The sequence below is a fragment of the Cupressus sempervirens genome, chromosome 10 (assembly GCF_028749045.1).
Source record: "Cupressus sempervirens isolate cs-2001-9-10 chromosome 10, ASM2874904v1, whole genome shotgun sequence".
Taxonomy (NCBI): Eukaryota; Viridiplantae; Streptophyta; class Pinopsida; order Cupressales; family Cupressaceae; genus Cupressus; species Cupressus sempervirens.
In genome coordinates, this window is record NC_143127.1 from 455700462 (window position 1) to 455709306 (window position 8845).

Genomic DNA, 8845 nt, shown 5'->3' on the forward strand with positions numbered 1-8845 from the left:
ATCTACTTCTATGTGCTAGGGCTGGTTTTAGGGTACATTGCCCCAGATACAAGGGGGACAAGGGTTACACTAGCATTGATTCTAGTAGTGATGTAGATTGTGGATGCAGGACACCCAGTGGCATGGGGTTCTTTGATGTTGGCCAAGCTATACTGGGACCTACATCAAATAGTTTACTAGGGCAGTGACCGATAGGGGAGGAGTATTGGGTTCCCTACACTTTTACATGTATGGGCATGGGAGCATATGGAAGTGCTCATGCCATTTGGGTATAGAGATAGGCAACTAGAGGAGCCAGTGGCATATAGCTAGGTTGAGCCATTGACATACCGCCACACGAATTTAGTGGATTACTGGAGAGTGCAGATTGATGAGATAGTGACAGTGGTATGGAGGCCACACATGGGCCTAGGATTGTGGGCAAAGGAGGGAGAGCAGCTCTGATACACCATTTCTCCATGTTTTGTGTTTAGGAGATGAGAGTATGTGGTAGAGTAGTACAAGCTAGATAGGGCACTGCAGCAGTTTGAGTGGCAACAAGTGGCATTAGGAGATCCACACTAGTATTAGCGGGTCACACGTGAGCCACTGTCAATGTATGGGCCAACCCTACAGAGGGATGGGTTGTTGAGGGCATTGCGAGAGCTAGAGCCCCAACAGTGGGATTGGGTTGGCGGGGCAGCAGATGCAGGCTCCACACAGGAGGACCAAGATACTTTTGTGAGGCCAAGACCAGTGGGGAGAGCACAGGCCACGAGGGCGACGGCGGTGGTGGGGGAGCTAGCCCAAGCAGCCCGACAGGGGCGATATGTGGTGAGGGGGTTGTAATAGTGGTTACATAGGAGGAGGAGCCAGCCTGGCAGAGGAGGAGGGTGGGGGGAGGGGGAGGAGAGGAGAGCTCAGCCAGAGAGGAGAGTGGAGCAGAGGGGAGCCCAGCTAGAGAGGAGAGGAGAGGAGGCACAGGGGTGATAGAGGGAGGTAGGGGGACAGGTAGGGGGATCATTTGCCAGGGGAGGAGATGACAGATTGGCAGGTCGGTATGCCTCACTAGAGTAGGCACACACAGTGATGAGACAACTGCTCTGAGATACACAATAGGAGAGAGATCAGCTCTGGGTAGAGTAGGATCAGTTTAGATAGGAGGGAGATACAACCCAGGGGCAAGTAGACAAGGCAAGGGTGGAGGTGGGGAGGCTACAGACAGAGGTGGGTCGGGTGGAGGGGAGGTTGGATGCCATGACTATGGAGCAACAGGGGGTGCAAGTGAGATTAGATGCCCTCCAACAGGAGCAAGATAGGCTGGTGGTGGAGGTGGAAACCTTACGAGTATAGGTGGTAGTGGGAGGGGGTTTAGATGATCTGTAGAGAATACAAGTAGATATGGAGGAGTTGAGGGAGAGGGCTGGATTCTACCGCGGGAGGTACCTTGCCATAGTGCTAGCATCACAGATTGAGCATTATAGGTGATCGACTCGGTCAGGGACAATGAGTATCCACACAAGGATTCAGGGAGGAGGGGAGAGTGGATGGAGCACTGGGGGGGAGAGTACAGGTGGGTCCCAACACACAAGGTATAGTCAGAGGGCAGGGCCGAGCTAGCGGCGTGGGATGAGAGAGGAGGCAGAGAACTCTAGGATAGGGGGAGGAATGATGAGGCCACCACCTCCACCACCACCAGCGTCAGGGGCCAAGAGAGGGGCACAGGAGGAGACTGATGAGGCAGGGATGATGGGTTGATCACCGATGAGCAAGCATTTTTTTGGGATACTGAGTATCATGTATATATCAACTTTTTGAGACACATGGAGGTTTTGTGTGGGCTCAGACCCATTTGTATGATATGGACATTGTACACTGATGGACTTTTATTCTTTCATTCTTTCATTGATATATAGATCTGATGATTCTGGTGATATATGTGTTATGGACTGGGGGTGTTATGTATAGTTGTTGATAGTGATGTTTTGATGGTATTGCTAACAATTGGTGATGCAGGATGTGATATGTGCTATGATTTTATGATTGTGCTGACAATTTATGATGTAGGATGTGATTTTTGATGACATTGTATACATGATATAATATGATTTTGATGTGATTCAGCTATGATAGTGAAGATATGATGTGATGTGATTTTTACCTATGATATCATAGATGTGATAGGTTTTTGATACGATCCTGATGATGTGATGTGCCTTATGATGGATGTGATGTGATCCCGAAAAATTAATTTCTTTGGAGAGTATTTGATATGATGTTGTATGATGATAAGTACAAACTATAAAATAAGTGACAAATCTAAAATGAATCACCAACTAAAGGATAAACAACAAATTTATGATACAGAAAAGGAATATAATGTCATGACACTTAGGATATGTTAACACAAACTAAAGATGGATCAAAGAGTAAAACAAAAGAATTACAAAATAAAAGATAAGAATATATATAAAAATGAAATACAACTTAATGATGAACTAAAATGCTAAAATGAAACCTATACCAATAATGAATGACTATAATGCTAAAATTAATCATAATTTAATGATGAGCGACTATACTAAAATGATTGATAATCTAATGATGAATGACTATGCTAAAATGAACCATAATCGAATGATGGATGACTATGCCAAAAAAACTAAAAGAAAGAATAGTAAATTTATGATATGCTAAAAAGAACACAAACTAAAAGATACACCTAGGATTTATGATAAGCATGTGAGAATAACATAAAAAGACCAAATATAATGATATTTTGTGATATGATAAAAGGATAGAAGCTATGATAATACAACATACGACATTCTAAGAGATGCAAGACAAACAATGATGGTGGAATAGGATAACCAATGCTTTAACTTATGATAGTGTTTTATGATATAAAAGGTGTTCGTAGGAGATACTAACTCTAAGGAGAATAATGTTGGAAAAAGAGTGACCAACAAACTCGTAGTCAGGAGGATAGCAAAGATTTTTTAGAGCTAGGATAGTAACTTATGATAGGGATCACATCATGAGAAAGAATAAGGATTGATGTTCAAGGTTTTAAATCAAATGATTCTGAGGGTGGAAAAGTGATAGTTCAAGGGAAAGGGGTGATAACAAGGAGGAAGATACTAGGGGTTTCTAAAAAATAAAAGTGAGGCATAGGGGAAGCTTGAGCATGGGGTACTTCGTGAGGAAGTACCACTATGTAGTGTGAACACTTTAGTTGATATAGGATTGTTAGGGATCTACCAAGGTTACTAAGAAAGTCAAGGCCTTTTCTCCAAAATTCCATAGGACTAACTCATATAGGCACACAAGGATTGTTCCAGCATCACACATGAGTCTCAGAGAGATCAGTGTTGGAATGATGCTGGATGATCCACAAGAAAACAAGATTACCCAAGTGCATCATGTTTTATCGAAAGATGAAAACATGTTGGAAATATGCAAGGATAATATAGAATTGGCTCACAAGCAGCAAAAAGACTGTGATCAAAACCAACCTCCTTAGTTTGTCCTAGTCAAAACACACCATGATATGAAATGATCATGGTGATCTTGAGGAGGAAACAACAAAATATACATGGAAACAATCAACCAAAAAAAGAAACAACAAAAGATTCCACAAAGTGAAAACGGAACCTTTTGTCAAAGGGATCAACTGATGGGTTGCAACAAGATCGAGATAGTATGTACAAGTATGACTAGTTAAGGACATGGGAACTCGTGACTCAATAGCAAAACATAGTAGTAGGTATATGCATGACGGGGGAAAGCTCAGGATGAGGAGATAGCATTGTTATAATAAATGGTTTTGGTTAGGTGGGATTATGTAAAGTGTGATTTATGTACAAGGGTCTGGATATTGTTGTATTCACATAGGTATGGTACATGGGAGACAAGGGTTAGTGTAGAAGTATGAGACACATGTTATATGGGATGTATATGCTACACATGGTAAAGTACATAGATAAAAAGAACTTAATAGGGTAGATCTAGTAGAGTACAATGGTGGGATACATTGAGGATGATACATGGGATACTATAATATCGAAATGAGGTGGGATGTTGGCATAGTGCAAAGTGCTAGAGGATGATGTTGTGAAGCATGGCGAATAACAATAAGGAACACCTTGGAAAAAATGGGGGGGGGGGGGGGGGGGATGAGTGATATATTATGGAGGAGTGATAAAGGGGTGTGTGTCAGTGATAGCTAATGGAAGAGTTGTAGTACACTTGGCATCTATTTGCTAGGTTTTCACTAGGGACCTATCCAAGGCGCTTGAATTGCTAAGTTTTCACCATTGGAAACTTTATTTTTATTTTGTGCCTTTTTTCTTTCCTTTATTTTCAAATTCTATCCTTAGGCATAGAATTTCTTGAGGTGAATAATGTTGGTAGGATCATTTAGGACTTCACCCTCAAGAGTAGATAGTTGATAGGCTCTTGAGCCAAAAGATGCCTTGACCACATAAGGACCAAGCCAAGTGGGCTCGAACTTGCCTTTCTTTTCTTTGTCAACTTGAACCTTCATATTCTCTTTAAGGACCATGTCACCTTCCTAAAAATTGCACGGATGGACTTTCCTATTGAAATTGTGCTTGAGGCAACTTTGATAGACCATGAGATGGTCGTAGGCCTGTTGCTTTTTTTCATCAAGTAGATCAAGTTGAGTAAGTTGAGCCACTCTATATTCCTCATCAGATATTTGTCCTCGGAGAGAAATGTGGAGTGATGGGAGTTCAACCTCAATAGGAAAGACTACTTCAGCACCATAGACCAAGGAGTATGGAGTTGTGCCAGTGGCTGTATGGAATGAAGTGCGGTATGCCCATAGGGTAGGATTAATTTGCAAATGCCAATCATGGTCAGAGTCATTGACAACTTTCTTGAGGATTTTGAGGAGGGTCTTATTAGTTTCCTTAACCTGACCATTACCTTGTGGGAAATATGGGCTCAAGAAGCGGTGGTGGATGCGGAGGGAAGTGCACAATTCTTCCATATTTAAGTTTTCAAAATTACCTCCGTGGTCTATGAAAATGGTAGCTAGGATGCCAAAGTGGCATATGATATGATACAATATAATCTTGGACACCTGAACTCCCGTGGCCATAACAAGGGGAACTGCTTTGACCCACCTAGTGAAATAATTAGTGGTGGTGATTATCCACCTGTGCCCTTCTGAAGAAAGTGGTACGATAAGACCAACAAGATCAAATCCCTAGTAGGCAAAAGGCCATGGTGGTGCAATGGGTTGCAAGTCCTATGCTAGAGCCCGGATAAAATTAGCATGTTTTTGACAAGGTAAACATCATTTCAAAAATTCACATGCATCCTGTTCTAGAGTAGGCCAATAATATCCAGCCTGAAAGATCTGCTTTGCTAGCACCATCCCGCTCGTGTGAGCACCACAAAGTCTAGCATGCACCTCTTTGAGAGCCATCGTAGCCTCATTTTGATGTAAACATCGATAGAGAGTATCATGATAACCATAATGATATAGGGTTTGGGTGATGATAGTGTAATAGGAAGCTTTGCGAATAAGGTTTTGGCATTAGGTTCATGTGAGGTGAGGAGATATGATACCATTTAGTAGGTAAGCATAAATTTTGTGGTACCATGGAGATTGGAGACAAACCAAGATACATACTCGTGTTGATTCATCATTCTCATATGCGGGTTTCTGTAGCTGCTCAACCAAGAATTCATACTGTGTAGCTTTGTATGGTATTTCCAAGAGAGAACCAATAGTAGCCATAGCATTAGCTATCTTATTCTAGAGTCTAGGTATCTGTATGAACTGGATATGAGTGAAATGCTCCTTTAATTGATCAACTAGATCTTTGTAAGGTAGTAACTTGTCATCCTTGGTTTAATATTCATTCAAACCTTGTTTGATGATAAGCTGAGAATCACCATAGACCTGAAGCTTTGTGATATTCCATTCAATAGCAATTTTTAGTTCGGCAACAAGGGCCTCATACTCTGCAATGTTATTGGTACATCAAAATTGTAGCTTGAAAGACTTAGGGATATAATTTCCTTGAGGTGTAACCAAAAGTATGCCCACACCAGAGCCATGAGATGTATAGGAGCCATCAAAATAAAGCTTCCAGAGTGATTGTTTTTCTACCAAATAGAGATATTCATCTGGAAATTCCATGATGAGTGGGTGATCTGCAACTAAGGGTGCATTAGCCAAGTGATCTGCAATATCTTGGCCCTTGATGGATTTTCTATCACCATATTAAATGTCAAAATCACTAAGAAGCATAACCCATTTTGCCAGGTGTCCGGTGAGTACTGTACAAGAGAGCATATATTTCGATGGATCAATCTTTGATATAAGTTGTACAGTATGACTCAACATGTAGTGACATAGCTTATGGGTGGCAAACACCACTACTAAGCATGCCTTCTCCATTGGCATGTAGTTGAGCTCATAGCCCACTAATGTTCGGCTGATGTCATAAATAGCTCATTCCTTTCCTACATCATTAAGTTGTGCTAGCAAAGCACCTAATGCTATAGGAGTAGCTGTGATGTACAATATGAGGGGGTGCCCTACAACTGGAGGAACCAAAATAGGTGGATTAGTTAAGCATTTCTTGATGAGCTCAAAATTGCACTGGCAAGCTGGGTCCCATTTGAAATTTTGATCTTTTTTAAGCAAGTGAGTGAAAGGTTGACACTTATCAACAACCTAAGAAATGAACCACCAGACTGATTGGAGTTTTCCTTGCAAAGAATTAAGGTTCTTGAGTGTCTTAGGAGGAGCCATATCCATGATGGCTTTGACCTTCTTAGGCTCAGTCTCAATACCATGCTATGACACAATGAAGCCTAGCAGCTTCCCTGAAGTAACATCGAAGACACACTTCTTTGGATTTAGCATGAGATGATATTTTTCCAGTCGGTTGAACACTTCCTCAAGGTGAGATAAGTGATCCAAACCATTGAGAGACTTGACTAGAATATCATCCATGTTATCCTCAAGTATTTTATGGATTAGGTCATGGAAGATGACCGTCATTGCGTGCTAATAGGTTGCCCCGGTGTTCTTTAACCCAAATGGCATCATATTGTAGTAGAATGCGCCCCAAGGTGTAGTAAATGTTGTCTTATGCTGATCTTCTTCTGCTATACGAATCTAATTATATCTAGAGAAACCATCCATTAGTGATAAGATTTCATGACCTGTGGTGAGATCCACAATCATGTCGATATTTGGTAGGGGAAAGTCATCCTTTGGATAAGCTTTATTAAGATCCCTAAAATCGGTGCAAATTCTGATATCACTAGAGGGCTTGGTAATAGGTACCATATTAGAAATCCATTTAGAATAATCTATTGGTCAAATGATTTTGGCCTCTAGCAACTTTTCTAGCTTTGCTTTGACTAATAAAGCCACTTTGGGTATATTTTTTGAAGTTTCTACTTGATGGGCTTGGCCTCTGGATCCACTACCAAATGGTGTACAACTAATTTGGGGTCCAACCCTGGCATATCCTGATATGACCATGCAAAGCTGCCTATATTTTCATAGAGAACTTCAAGAAGAAGATCTATTTGTTTAGGTGGTAGAGAGGCTGCGATGTATGTAATATGTGGTATCTCTGTCAGACTGATGTTTAGAGGCCGAGTTTCTTCTGTCAAAATTGAAGATATAGGAGGTCGATGCTCTTGTGGGGGGAGGATGAAATCTCCATCCTCAGGTGCCTCTAAGAGGTTTTCACTGTTGGATACATCCTTTATTTTTGTTCCATTTTTTGAGTCACCCAATGGTACTCCAGAGGAGTTTTCACCATGGGATGTTTTTCTTTTATCTTTTATCTTTTTTGTTTATTTTAGCCTTTCATTTTTGCAACTAGAGATTTCCTCCTCCCCGAAGTAACCTACAAGATCCAGCTTTTAGACATACGCTGATGGTGGAGCCAGCTGTTTATGTGGCATTTTTGCCCCCATGAATTTAAGGAGCGCATGCTCAGTAGAGAACTCATCAACATGAATGACACTTGGTTGATCCCAATCTATGAGTTTGAGGTGAGTGAGGGGGAGGTCTATGAGATTCAAGGATAACTGGCAGAGCACAAAGGCTCCAAGGATTATTTTGTCAAGGAAAATATCGTCGTAAGCTTTTTTTTCAACTTCCTTAGGAATGTCTTCAATCTGAATGAGAGTGTTTTGGATGTTCATAAAGGCGTGGCCTTCCGTTGTAGCACCCCCAGTTGTGGGGAGTCCATAGCCCAAGCCTTTGGTTTTTTACCTTGGTGTGCTTCTATAGGTTGTCTCATACATGATTCCTGGTAGCCTAAACCACCTCCTTTATAATCCCATTGCTCCGTGGCCAAGCAATGTGACTAGGGATTTTTTTTGTTTAAAGTGATCAAGAAGTGCTTCACTTTTAGGAGGTGGCTCTTTGTATAACCATGTGTTAATGTCTAGTGTGTTTTCTACTCCATCAAGGATACCTTTGGTGAAAAAAGTGGTAGGGCCCAACTGGTGAAGTCGAGAGGGGGTTTCCGGTATAGGCCCTTGATGTATTGGGCATCCTTGAGTATGTGGGTCGAGTGGTAGAGCGCCAACAACAAAAGCATCTATGAGACTATACTCGCCACATCCTTGGTAGTTGATCTTAACTGTGGAGAGAGTGGAAGCTAAAATGGTGTCCAAATCATGGCAAGTGCTAGAGGAGCTGGCCATGGTGTTGCCAATTTTGATCCCAGGACAGTGATTGGTGTATGAAGCTTCAACCACATTGCAATAAGCAAAGGGTTTAGGATCTGCGTGGATGGTTATCTTAGAGCCATTATGTGAAAATTTGACACACTGATGATATGTGGATGGAACGACC